Source organism: Penaeus vannamei, chromosome 11 (genome assembly GCF_042767895.1).
Source record: "Penaeus vannamei isolate JL-2024 chromosome 11, ASM4276789v1, whole genome shotgun sequence".
Taxonomy (NCBI): domain Eukaryota; kingdom Metazoa; phylum Arthropoda; class Malacostraca; order Decapoda; family Penaeidae; genus Penaeus; species Penaeus vannamei.
In genome coordinates, this window is record NC_091559.1 from 10,957,739 (window position 1) to 10,972,738 (window position 15,000).

Genomic DNA, 15,000 nt, shown 5'->3' on the forward strand with positions numbered 1-15,000 from the left:
TTTTTCCCAAAATTTTTTAAAAAATAAAAAATTTTTTTTTAAATTTTTTAAAAAAATTTTTTTTTTTTTTTTTTTTAAAAATTTTTTAAAAAATTAAAAATTTTTTTTTTTTTTGGGGGGGGGTTTTTTTAAAAAAAAAAGATGAAAAAATTTTTTTTTGGGGGGAAAAAAAAAAGGGGGGGGGTTTTTAAAAAAAAAAAATTTTGGGAAAATTTTGGGGCAAAAAAAAAGGGGTTTTTTTTTTTTTAAAAAATTTTTGGGGGGGAAAAAAAAAAAATTTTTTTTTATTTTAAAAAAAATTTTTTAAAATTTTTTTTAAAAAAAAAAAATTTAAAAATTTTTTAAAAATTTTTTTTTTTTAATTTTAATTTTAAAAAAAAACCCCCCCCCCAAACCCCCAAAAAAAACCGGGGACCCTTCCCCAAAAATTTTTCCCCCCCCAAAAAAAAATTTTTAAAAAAAAAAAAAATTTTTTTAAAAAATTTTTTAAAAAAAAACGAAAAAAAAGGGAAAAAAAAAAAAAAAAAGGGGGCCCCAAAAAAAAAGGGGGGGGGGCCCCTTCCCCCCCTTTTAAGCCCCTGGGCCCCCTTTTTTTTAAAAAAAAAAAAAAGTTCCAAAAAAAAAAAAAAGGTTTCCCCCCTTTTTTTTTTAAAAAAAAAACCCCAAAAAAAACCCCCCTTTTTTTTCCCTTTTGGGTTTTTATTTTTGGGGGGTTTTGGGGGAAAAAAACCGTTTTTTAAAAAAATTTTTTTTTCCTTTTTTTAAAAAAAAAAAAAAATTTTTTTTAAAAAAAAATTAAAAAAAAAAGGCCCAAAAAAAAAATTAACCCCTTTTTTTAAAAAAAATTTTTTTAAAAAAAAAAAAAAGAAAAAAAAATAAAAAAATAAAAAAATAAATTAAAAAAAAATTTAAAAGAAAAAAAAATATTGAAAATTTTAAAAAAAAAAAATTTTTTAAAATTAAAAAAAAAAAATTTTTTAAAAAAATTTTTTTTTTTTTTTTTCCCCTTTTTTTTTTTTTTTCCTTTTTTTTTTTTAAAGGGGAAAAAAAAAAATTTTTTGGGGGCCCCCAAAAGGGGGGGGGGGGGAAATTTTTTCCCCAAAAATTTTTTTGGGGGTTTTTTAAAAAACTTTTTTTTTTTGGGGGAAAAAAAAATTTAAAAAAAAAAAAAAAATTTTTAAAAAAAGGAAAAAAAAAAAAATAAAAAATTTTTTTTTAAAAAAAAAAAAAATTTTAGGGGAAAAAAAAAAAAATTTCCAAATTTTGGGCCAACCCAAAAAAAAAATTTTTTTTAAAAAAAGGGTTTTTTTTTTTTTTTTCCCCCGGGTTTTTTTAAAAAAATTTTTTTTTTTTTTTTTAAAAAACCCCCCAAAAAAAAAAACCAAAAAAACCCAAAAAAAAATTTTTTTTGGGGAAAAAAATGAAAACCCCAAAAAAATTTCCTTAAATTTTTTTTTAAAAAAAAAAGGGGGAAAAAAAAAATAAAAAAAAAAGGGGGGAAAAAAAAAAATTTAAAAAAAAGGGGGGAAAAAAAAAAAAAAAAAAGGAAAAATTTTAAAGGGAAATTTTTAAAAAGGGGGGGGAAAAAAAAAAGGGGGGAAAAAAAAAAGGTTTTAAATTTTTTTAAAAAAAAAAAAAAAGGGGAAAAAAAAAAAAAGGGGAAAAAAAAAGGGAAAAAAAAAAAAAAAAAAGGGGAAATTTTTTTCCCTTTTTTTTTAATTTTTTTAAAAAAAAGGGGGGGAAAAAGGGAAAAAAAAAAAGGGGGTTTTTTTTTTTTTAAAAAATTTTTTTTTTAAAAAAAAAAAAAAGGGGGGGGGTTTTAAAAAAAAAAAAAAAGGGGGGGGAAAAAAATTTTTTTTCCCTTTTTTTCCCTTTTTTTTCTGGGGAAAAAAACCCCCCGGGTTTTTTTTGGGTTTTTTTTTAAATTTTTTTTTCCCCGGGTTTTTTTTTCCCTTTTTTTTTTTGGTTTTTTTAATTTTTTGGCTTTTTTTTTAAAAAATTTTTTTGGAAAAAAATTTTTTTTTTTAAAAAAAAAAAAACCAAAAATTTTTTTTTTTTTAAAAACCCCCCCCTTTTTTTTTAAAAAAATTTTGGGGGGTTTTCCCCCTAAAAAATTTAAAAGGGGGGTTTTTTCCTGCAGTGAATTGCAGTTCTTCGTCACCCTATTATTGTCACCGTAGTTTATGCTTGTGAAAGAGAGGGCGAGAGAAACGGAGAGAGGGTCGGAGAGGAGAGTGAGTACAGAGACAGAGAAAGGAAATGGTGGGGGGAGGGAAAAACAGATAGCGTCTGAAAGAGAGAAAGAGAGAGAGAGAAAGAAATAGACAGAAAGAGATAGAAAAAGTCACACACAGAGAGAAAGGGGTGGTGAGAAGGGAGAGAGTTTGTGTGGAAGAGTAAGGCGGGAGTTTGGGAGGAAAGAAGAGGGAGAGAGAGAGGGGGAGGAGGAAATAGAGAGTGATGGAGATTGAGAGAAAGATAGATAGGGGGGGAGGGTGAAGAGAGACATAAACAGAGAGGTATATAGAGAAAGAATCGCCAAAGTGAGAAAGAGAGGGAATGAGAGAGAAAGAGAGATAAAGAAGGATGGAAAGATATATAGACAGTCTGAGAGTGTGCTTGAGCGAGTGAGACAGAGAGATGGAAGAAGATGGAGAGACAGAAATAAAAAAAGAAAAAAAGAGAAGAGGTGAGTGTAACAGAGAGAGGAGGGAGTGAGATAGAAATAGATAGAGAGAGAGAGAGAGGATGTGTGTGAGTAAGAGAGAGAGAGATTGAAAGTAAAAGTGAAAGAAAGAGAAAAGGAGAAAATAATTTTCGACGATAAGACTGCCGTCTCGCCTTTTCGTGTTCAACGAAAAGGTCCACGCCGAGGCTGATCTCTGGCGTGCATCCCTCGTGTGGGAAACTAGTGCTGGCTGTCTACGTGGGTGTGGGGATTGTGGGTACTTGAAATGCGGATGTGGGAATGCGCACTGGGCATTTTGAATGTGATCTGACGTTAATTACACTAAATTGTGGGCGCTGCAGTAGAAAGAAGTAATATACAGAAAAAATAGGGCATCCGACCAATCTTGTGATCATTCAGTAGCAACAGGCATCCTCTAACATCTCGGTGGCGCCAGACGTTCGGATGCCGCTCGGATGGTCATCCTCTGACGTGGATGCTGCAATCCAGGTCACTGCAGCATCACCAGCTGTTTCAGTAAGACATGGAAAGTAAAATTCTTCTAAAATCAATTGTTGTTGTTGTTGTTTCCGCTCGGGATCGAACCGAGGACCTTGGGCGTGTGAAGCGCACGTGATAACCACTACAACACGGAAACGATCGTAATGTTGGATGCCTCACTGTTTTATATTCTGTTGTAAATAGTGGTTGAAAGCGAGAGAGAGAGAGAGGAAGAGGGAGAGACTGAGAGAATGATAACAATGATAAAAACAAAAACCGAGAATATGAGTGAAAAACGATAAAGAATGAAAGAGATTGTGTATCCACTATTTTACATTAAGTGTGTGTAAATATAAATAGGTATATATGAATATATATGTATGTATATATACACACACAATGTATGTGCTCCTATATATGTGTGTGTGTGCGTGTGTATAAATAGATATATATACATGCTTATATATAGATTCACAAATATGTACATACACACACATACATGTACATACATAAATATATACACACTTATGTGTGTGTGTGTGTGTGATATACATATGCCTATTTATACACTTATAAACATATATAAATAACTATATATATGTATATATGTATCTCTCTCTCTCTCTCTCTCTCTCTCTCTCTCTCTCTCTCTCTCTCTATATATATATATATATATATATATATATATATATATATATATATATATATATATATATGTGTGTGTGTGTGTGTGTGTGTGTGTGTGTGTGTGTGTGTGTGTGTGTGTGTGTGTGTGTGTGTGTGTGTGTGTATGTGTGTGTGTGTGTATAATATTCTACATAAAAGTTATTCAACACCAATTTAAGTTCTTAAAACCAGTAAATAATGAATATATATGTAAATCAATATTGCAAGCATTTAATTAAAAGGATCAGCTTAGATACCTTTCAATGGAGAATGTCTTACACTTATGAGGAAAGCCAAAAGGGAAATATTTATTTTCTTTCTTTCTTTATCATTTTTTTATTTATTTTTTTCATAAAACTACAGAAATAACAGGATAAACAATTAGATATTGAAGGATGCAGATGTACTGCACTGCAGGAGAACCGCCAGTGTTTTTTTTTTTTTTTTTTTATTCTCCTTTTGGAAGGTTTTTCATTTCGGTCCTCGCTGACATCCGGTGATCATTAAGCATCCTTGAAAAAAAGAATGTTTCGATTGATTTTCTCTCTTAGGTCGAGGTTTTGCACAGGTGGTTAGGAATGACAGTTATTATCCGTTATTATCACAAAGATGTTGAAATTCTCGTTTGTCACGTTCGGTTCACACGCAAGATTCTCGGTTCGACCTCGAGAGGAAACGCTTGACAATTTTATAATCCCTTTCATTACTACGCATATGCCATTCTCTTTCTCTCCATCTTTCACTCTCGCTCTCTGTCTCCCCATATCCTCTCTCTCTCATTTTTCCTTTTCCTTTTTGTCTTTCTGACATTTTTCCCGTATCATCTATTTGATATTTCTGTTAATTCCTCTTTCCCCATTTCCCCATTTTCTCTCTCATTTCCTGCCTTGACCGATAATCTCTGAATTCTCGCTTCCTTTTTTCCCTTTTCACATCGGCCTATGCCGTATCTCTATTTTTGTCTTGTTTTCTCTCTGTGTAATAATACCTGGCTATAAACAGCTTCTCGATTTTTTTTCTTTTTTTTTTTTTTATTCAAGCCACGATCAAATAACATTCAAATCTCATTATAAGACAAAAAATACAGCCTTCCCGCAGGTAAGAATCAAAGGCGTAAGATATTATGATAAAGACAACAAAGGTGAATGCGCAAATGATGAAAAGGGAAAGAAAAGACAAAGAAGAAACATGAAAAGCAAGTAACAAGGTTACAGAAAAGTCATATATGAAAATAGTGAAAATAATGATAATGATTATAGAAATGATAAAAATAAAAACTTCATCTAAACAAAGAAGTCGACGTGGTGCAGTCGTTTACACAGTCGCCTTTAACATGCCCGTACACACACATACCCGCGCTACAAATGAACTCACATACACATACACACCCGTATACAGACGCATTCACATACAAAAACACACACAAGCGTACTGCAAATGAACTCACATACACATACACACCCGTATACAGACGCATTCACATACAAAAACACACACAAGCGTACTGCAAATGAACTCACATACACATACACACCCGTATACAAACGCACTCACACACTTACACACACACACACAAACACACACACACGTACACACAGACAAACACACATATAAACACACATACACACACACACACACACACAGACAAACAAACAAACACACTCATACACACGCACACGCACATACAGACGAACACGCCCACGCAAACACGCATATACACGCAGACATAAACATATATATACATGCACACGCACAAGCACTTACATACACTCTCTCTCTGTCTGTCTCTGTCTTCTCTCTCTCTCTCTCTCTCTCTCTCTCTCTCTCTCTCTCTCTCTCTCTCTCTCTCTCTCTCTCTCTCTCTCTCTCTCTCTCTCTCTCTCTCTCTCTCTGCCCCTCACATAAATGCACATAGCATCTTTTCTCTTTCTCTGTCTGTCTGCCTCTGTCTGTCTATCTGTCTCCTCTCTCTCTCTCTTTCTTTCTTTCTTTCTTTCTTTCTTTCTTTCTCTCTCTCTCTCTCTCTCTCTCTCTCTCTCTCTCTCTCTCTCTCTCTCTCTCCCCTGTCTTATTCAAAAAGATGTAACAGAAATACCATTTTCAAACCTTTCCCATTGCCCCTCGGCCACGGTGGCCGAGCGGGTAAGGCGCCAGTTCGAATCCGCAACAGCGGGTCTCGGATACGCTGTTGCGGGTTCGAATCCACAAAAGGGAGCAAAAAAAGAAATGCTCCCTCTGATTGCAACATTGCCCGGGGTTGAAATACATGAAAAACCCCGGGCTTTAAAAAAGAAAAGGTTGCAATGAGAGGGAGCTAAAAATGCTCCCTCTGATTGCAACATTGCCCGGAGCTGAAAGACATGAAAAGCTCCGGGCTTAAAAAAACATGAAAAGCGCCGGGTTGCAATCAGTTTTTACTTAAAATGTAAGTTCAATTTTTTTTTTCATTATTAATCACTGTAATAGATTATCATCACGATCATTATCATTATTATTATTATTGCCATCATTATCGTAATAATTATTATTACCATTTTACTTCCTATTTCCATTTGTATTCCTTTTATCATCATCCCTATAATAATACGATCACAATGATTCTGTTAATAACGGTAATTATAGATCGTAATAGCTATGATTATGAGTGTGATGATAATAATAGTAATCATAATCATCAATGAAATGATAATGGCAGCAATAATAATAATTATGATGACAGTAATGGTAATGATAACAATAATGATAATGATGATATTAATAAAAGTAACAATAACGATAATAATAAGATTATTGATAATAATGGTAAATTTGGGAAAAGCCGTCACCAAAGAATTGATGAAAACTAACCATACAGCCTTCAAGTTATTTAATTAATGATCACTTTTCATTAGATAAACTCGCAAATGAATAATAACGAAGTTATTTAATTATCTAAATAAATAAAACTAATATTATAAGGAGGTGAGATTCACACGATCGCTGAGGGAATACTGGTCACATTTTCCACTCGTAATCACGGTACCGATGAAGGGATTGGAAAATCTCTATGAACCAAAATATTTCTTAGATCGACCTGGAGCTAAGAAAGAAATCATGGAAAAACCATATTTGATTTTGCCTTTGAATGTCTCATTTATAGATTACAGGTCCCTGCTTTGCCATTAAGTGAACTACGTAACAAAATCAAAAAGCGAAATGTCATACGTCTACTACGAGTTTCATAAATTCGCGCCAAAATACGTCTCTGTCGGGAATCGAACCCGAGAACTCCTGATTTACGGTCAGTCGTGTTGCCCAATACACTATGACATAGAAATAGAAAGAGAAAAATATTTCTGTCTAGAATAATCCCCCCCCCCCCACCTATCCCTTATCTCTCTCTCTAATATGAGTGACGTGGTTTGATTTACTCCGATTTCATATTAAACATAAAACTACAAAACTTCAGATTATGAATATGGTGATATTTAAGAGACTAAGAATCACAATGAACCAAAACAGAAGCGGCGAAACATGTACCAAAAAAAAGAGAAAAATTAGACTTGAGTCCGGCCTTTGGATGCCTCGTTGAGAAAGTACAACAGCAGTTTTCATCTTTGACAGAAAGGAAAACACATGATACTAAAAAAAAAAAAAAAAAGCTGCATCCTAGAGGGAAAAAAGTATTTAAATGAACTGATCAAGACAGCAATGATCATAACAGCAATAGTAACAATATTCAAATTAGATATAAAAGGAGTAATGATACAAAACAACAACAAAAGCAACAACAACAACAACAAAGATAAAGTAATAAAGATAATAATGGCAATATTAGTAATAACGATAATGGCAACAAAAATATAACAATGATAATAATGACAATGATAGTAATAATGATAATAATGATGATGGCGATGATAATAATAATGATAATAATGATGATGGCGATGATAATAATAATGATAACGGATACTAACTCTAATAACAATAATGATAATAAAAATGATAATGGTGATAAAATTAATGACAACAACAAAGCAACAAAAAGTATGATCAACTACAAAAAGGATAATAACGATAACATTAACAGTAGTAACAATAATAGTTCTAATAGCAATTTGCAAACTGCCTCGCATGCCTCCCCCCCCCCAAAAAAAAAAAAAAAAATCCTGACACTGAGAGAGATGTAGAAGCGAGCGAGCAAGAGAGAGAGAGAGAGAGAGAGAGAGAGAGAGAGAGAGAGAGAGAGAGAGAGAGAGAGAGAGAGAGAGAGAGAGAGAGAGAGAGAGAGAGTTCAGAAAGCAAAGATCCGTTTTGATACTTAATGCCTGAAACAAAGAAATGTGCTCGGCACCAAAGGCCATAAAGCTCCATGATAAGGTATTGTGTCGGAAAGGGAAAAGAGGATTAAAGATTAGGATAAAATGTGTTCGATGTCAGAGATTAGAGAGCATTTGAGGATAGTATGGCAGTGAAAAGGGAAAGAGGGAGTAAGTGAACTATAGTAGAGATTAGTAGAAAGGGGGGGGGGGTAAGGGAGTAGGGCGATTGAGTGAATTGCAGTGTATCTGTCACTGGGGAAGGAATAGGAGCAATGTTCAAGGAAAACGGAGAAAACAGTTGGAAAAGGAGGAGAAGAATCCGGGGAGAGGTGGGGGGGGGGGTATTAGATGTCAAAGATTAGTTACAGGAAAGTATGGCATCGAGAAGGAAAGAGAAGGAAGCAGATGAAGTAGAGCAGGAATTAGTAAAATGAGAAAGGTTAAGGGGGTTGACCCTTAACCTTTCCCATTTTACTATTATCCTTTTATTATTATTGCTTTTACAATTATTGTCACTATTATTATCATACTTATTATCATTTTTGTCGTTATTATTATTACCATCATCACGGTCATTGTTGTTTATTATCACTAGTATTACTATCATTATTATCAGCATTATTACTATTATTATCATTATTATCATAATTTTCATTATCATTTCTACCATTATTATCATTATTAATATCATGTTTTTTTTTACTATTATCATCATTATTGTTATGATTATTATTATCATATGTTAGTTGCTCTATTTTTCTCTCTGTCTATCTTTCTGTTTTCTAATCCATTTATACATCTTTTTATCTTCTTTGCTTTATCTTTTAGCCTTATCAGTGATTCATGAACAGTATATTATTAAAGAAAAAAAATCAATATAAAACGCAGAGTTTCGATCCACGGTCCTCCGGGTTATGAGCCCGGCGCGCTTCCACTGCGCCACCCTGCTAACTTAAAGTGATATGGGAAAGATGGACTTATAAAGCAGAAATCATCATAATCATTATTCTTTAGATTCTCTGCCATTAGCCTCATGTTTATTGTTTTATCATCCTTCTTTTTTTCACTTTCAATTTTCTGAATATGATTTTATTGTTAGTCATAAATTAATTATTATTGTTGTTATTACTATCCTTTTTACTGTTATTATTGTTATTATTTTTTCTATTATTATGATTATTATGAATGCCAATTATTTCTATCCCCATTAGATATAATTATCATTATCATTATCATTCTTATCTTTATCATAACCATTGTTATTATTATTTCTATTATCATCATTATCTCTATTATTACTGTTTTCATTATTGCTATTATTGTCATTATCGTAATCATTTTCATTATCATTATCATTATCCTTGTGAATATCATCATTATCATTATTATTACTATCCTTTTTATTACCATTATTAATACTATTATTTTTATTGTCATTATTATTACTATAATTTTTATCATTATTTTTATAATCATTATCATTACTACTATCGTTGCTATTAGTATCATCATTAATTTCTTCATTATTATCCTTATCATCATTATCATGATTTATACCATTATTGTTATTATTAGTATCATGATGATGATAATTATCAGTATAATCATTATCTATTGTTATCATTATTATCATTATCATTATCATTGGCATTATTTTTATCATTATTATCATTATCATTATTTTCACCACTTTCATATAGGACTTTTATGTAACCTTGTTACTTGCTTTTCATATTTCTTCTTTGTCTTTTCTTTCCCTTTTCATCATTTGCGCATTCGACTTTGTTGTCTTTATCATAGTTTCTTACGCCTTTGATTCTTACCTGCGGGGAGGCTGTATTTTTGTTTTATTATGAGATTTGAATGTTATTTGATCGCGGCTGATTGGGGAAAGAAATTACGAGAAGCTGTTTATAGCCAGGTATTAATACACAGAGAGAAGGAGGGGGGAAATAACGAAGAAAACAAGACAAAAACAGAGATACAGCATAGGCCTATGTGAAAAGGAAAAAGGAAAGGAAACGAGAATTCAGAGATTATCGGTCAAGGCAGGAAATCAGAGAGAAAATGGGGAAACGGGGAAAGAGGAATTAGCAAAAATATCAAATAGATGATAAGGGGAAAATGCCAGAGAGACAAAAAGAGAAAGAAAACGAAACAAAACAAAGGGGTTAAAAACTGTGAGAGATTAGAAAGAATAATCAGACACTCAAAATAGATTTTTAAAGAAATTAGAAATAGATTTCTAAGGAATGGTCTTGTAATTTTGGTAAGATGTGTGTTTGTTTGTTTGTTTATGATTATTTGTTTGACAGCGAACTTGTGTAACCTCTTAACCCCATGAAACGAAGCTTTTATTAAGTTTATGTATATACCTTTTCACACCCGGGGTTTCGCGTAATCTTTAAAATCCCTAGGGAATCTCAGCTCCGAAGGGTTATGCGCATCATACTGACATATCAGTGTCATGAAAATTATCAGAAACAAACAAAATACTATCTTGACATCAAACTTTGACTTCCTACGAGGCAAAACAATCTGCATTTTAACTTAGCCTTAAAATAGCTACGTTTGGGTTAGGAAACTGCAGTCGAGTTCTGAAACACCGAAGAGAACTGACCACTGTCATGAGAACCGTTTTTCGTTTCGCATTTTTCAGTCATTAGATGCTTGATGTGTGTGTGTGTGTGTGTGTGTGTGTGTGTGTGTGTGTGTGTGTGTGTGTGTGTGTGTGTGTGTGTGTGTGTGTGTGTTAATCGACTGGTTTTACACCTCCAGCTTTTATAACAATCATGTGCAAGACTTTCATTATGTCATTTTTTAGATTGAATTGACAAGAAAAATAAGTAAATTTCAGTTTTAGTGACAATGTGCCTAATATTAATGGACGAGTGGAGCACACTCTTCTTAAAGCAATGTTAAAAAAAAAAAAAAAAAAAAAATGCTGAATTGCACCAGCCGGGACTCGAACCTCGGTCTCTCACGTGTAAGGAGAATATTCTGCACTTGAACCACTGGTATTTTTCTTAATAATTGTCTACAAATTGTTGTTTTGCTGCAAATACAGTTTGTTTGTACTGCAGTTTTGGTGCTTAACAAAAATATTGATATGAATGGTATTCGGTGTTCATTATTGCCGTTACTCTTTATGTTTTCTCATTATTATCACTACCAGTGTTATTATGATACACATTGCTTACACGCATCCAGACATACATCTACATATATATGTGCAAGAGGGTGAGAGAAATCCATTGATACTAAAATCGCCGCGATCGGTTATGCGAAGGTGTTGTGCAAAGATACCGCAAATTCAAGCCGTAATCGGCTTGAATTTGAATGTATCTACATTTATGTATGTATCTTTGTATGAATATATATATATATATATATATATATATATATATATATATATATATATATATATAGAGAGAGAGAGAGAGAGAGAGAGAGAGAGAGGGGGGGGGGAGGAGTGAAAGCTATTTTAGCGAAAGCAAAACGATGGACACAAGAATACACAACAGGGGAAAACTGATTGCAAGCAGGGCGGCTTGTTTTTCTAGTTCTTTTCCTTATTATCATTATTATTATTGTATCATATCGTACATTTTACACTTTCTTATTTGTTAACGTCATTTTTCCTTTCTTTTAACATTTTCTACATCGCATATTTTCTTTCTCATAAGTTTTGACGAATGCTTCATGGTTTCACTTTTCTTCGCCTATTTTGAATTTATTTCGCAATTTTTCTTTCTCTTTCGCAGTGTTCTTCTTAATCTGCATTTTTATCGCACTCTAGACGCATTCTCTTCTTTCGATTTTTCTCATTTACACACGTTTCTCTCTTCACTTTCTTCTTGTTTGCTATAGCTAGTTGTTTCCTTTTTTTTCTCTCTCTCGCATATCTATAGCACATTTGACGCATAGTTTACTTTCACTTTTTCTCATTTTCCTTTATATTCTAATGACAGGGTCGATTCTCTTCATTTTTCTTCGAACTTTTATCGCATATTTGACGCATTTTCTACTTTCGCTTTTTCTCATCTTTCCGCATTCTTTATCTTTTAGGTTGTTCCTCTTCTTCAATTTTCTGTTTCTCCGCTTATTTTGGTTGCCATATCTGTTCGAATATTGATTTACTCAAGATATACACATACATTAATGGACACTGAATTTCACAGACATTAATGTACACACATACAATTACACGATTCATTGGAATAAACGTATATTTTACATGGGAGACAAATGGCTTGTTCTGACGTCCTACACTGAAATGGGAAAGAATGGAATTTTTATTGACCTATCATTTGTTGCACACGGCCCGCACGCACACACACAAGTACAAACAAACACACACACACACATGAATATATAAGCCACCGTAAAGTAAACTTCGTACTCTATACTTTCTTATCTGTTGTCACTTTTCTATTTTTTTCCCATCTGACTATGTTGCAATTCTGTTTCATATCGCAAATTTCGACGCATTTTTTTTTTTTTCCTTTTGTTTTGTTACCGATTTATTCTTTTTATTCAGCAATGTTATTCTCTATCTCTGTTTTCTTAATTCACACTTTTGACGCATTTTCTATTTTTGCTTTTCTCATTTTTATGTATCTTTTTCACTTGTATTCGCTTTATTTTTCGTTTTGTTTGCGCACTTTTCTGTATGTATTTTGCAATTTTCTTTTTCTTTCGCACTGTTTCCGTCCACACGCACACACATAAGTAGAGAAATATACATAGGCGAACATAAACACATAGTAGGGGAAAACTACGTTTCGCAATTTTTTTTTCCTTTCAAATATCCTAGATTTCTAGATTTTTTTATCACTAGCCATTATTTTCTAATTATTAGGACGTATATTTTACATAGAAGTACAAACGAACACATACACAAAAATAGGGAAAAACTGATTGCAACCGGCGGGCGTCTTTTAATTTTAATGCCCGGGGCTTTCCATGTCTTTCAGCCCCGGGCGAGGTTGCAACCAGAGGGAGCACTTTTGGCTCCCTTTTGCAGATTCGAACTCGCGATCGCGGGTTTCGAATCTGGCGCCCTTACCCTCTCGGCCACGGTGTCGAGGGGCAATAAGTAAGGGTTGGGAGAGGTATTTATGCAACTTTGTGTATGTGTGTGTGTGTGTGTGTGTGTGTGTGTGTGTGTGTGTGAGAGATGATACGTAACCGATGATGATTATATAACAATGATGATTCGACAAAAGTGGTGATAATAATGGGTGGTGATCGTAATAAACACTAGCATAATGATGATAAAAAATGTAAAAGGGGATTGCCAGTCTGAAAGAAACGGAAAGCGCCCGTCCGGAAAAAATAAAAGAAAGAAGAAAACAAACAAAAAAAAGAACGACCCCCCCCCCCGTTTACAATATAATTTCCCCCGTTATGTATTTAGGTGTGTATGCGATTGTGCTTATGTGAGTGCGTGCGGGCCGTGTGCAAATTGTTATTATCATTCCTATTATTCTATTATCGTTATTATTATCGTTATCATAAACACCATCATTTTATTTTTTTCCATCATTATCTTCATTGTTATCATTATTGTTACTGTTGTTATTATTATCATTATCCTTTTTATCATTATCATTATTATTATCATTATCATCAGTACCATTATCATTATCATTATCACCAATATTATTATCATTATAATTATCATTGTTATTATTATTCCTATTATTGTCATTATTACTATCATCATTATCATCATTATCGTTATTATCATTATTGTTATTATAAATATTGTTATCATTATTATTGTTATCGTTTTCATTATCATTATTATTGTTATCGTTTTCATTATCATTATTATTTTGGTTATTATCATCATTAATATTATGTTATTATCATTATTATTTTGGTTATTATCATCATTAATATTTTGTTATTATCATTATTGTTTTTACTATTATCATTATCGTCATTATCATTATCACTGTTATTATCATTATTGCTTTCTTGTTGTCGTTATCATTATCATTATTATTATTGTCAGCATCATTATAGTTAACATCACCATTATCCTCATCGTTATTAATATCATCATCATTATTATCATTATCATTATCATCATTGCTATTATTATTGTTTTTGTTTATATTATTATTATTATTATTATCATTATCATCGTTTTGATTATTAATGTCATTATCTCTATCATCATCATTATCATCCTTTCATTATGATTTCTTGTTAACTTCATACGCAAATGTTTCAGAATGATTTTTCTCAGGCTTCAGTTGGGCCTTTGTCGCGAGAGCTGATTGGCTGAACGCAAGCCAATGAGAAGACTTGGATTAGGAAAGGAAGGCTTTGTTAATCTTCTACGATGATTGCTGTTCTTCATTCGCTTTATTCAAATCCTTCATTCCGTTTTCGCTTTTCTCTACTCATTTTTTTTTTTTTTTTTGGAAATACAGGGTTGTTTATCATTCTCTCTCTCTCTCTCTCTCTCTCTCTCTCTCTCTCTCTCTCTCTCTCTCTCTCTCTTTCTCTCTCTATCTATCTATCTATCTATCTATCTCCCTCCTATCTCTCTCTCTCTCTAACTCACTCTCCCTCCCTCCCTCCCTCCCCGCTCCCCTCTCTCTCTCTCTCTCTCTCTCTCTCTCTCTCTCTCTCTCTCTCTCTCTCTCTCTCTCTCTCTCTCTCTCTCTCTCTCTCTCTCTCTCTCTCTCTCCATCCCTCACTCCCTGACAACTTTAGATATCATATGCTTCATGATAACAATAATGATAGAGTAATGATGTTAATAATAATAATAACAATAATAATAATGATAATAATAATGATAATAATAATAATGGTAAGAATGATAAAATTATGATGATAATA

The 15,000-nt window shown here is 32.7% G+C and overlaps 1 non-coding gene across 1 annotated transcript; it reads right to left on the reverse strand.

Moving 5' to 3' along the window:
* Positions 1-3,253: 3,253 nt before the first annotated feature.
* TRNAV-CAC (transfer RNA valine (anticodon CAC)) lies at positions 3,254-3,326 on the reverse strand. Its single transcript has one exon. It is a non-coding gene; the product is annotated as a tRNA-Val (tRNA).
* Positions 3,327-15,000: the final 11,674 nt, after the last annotated feature.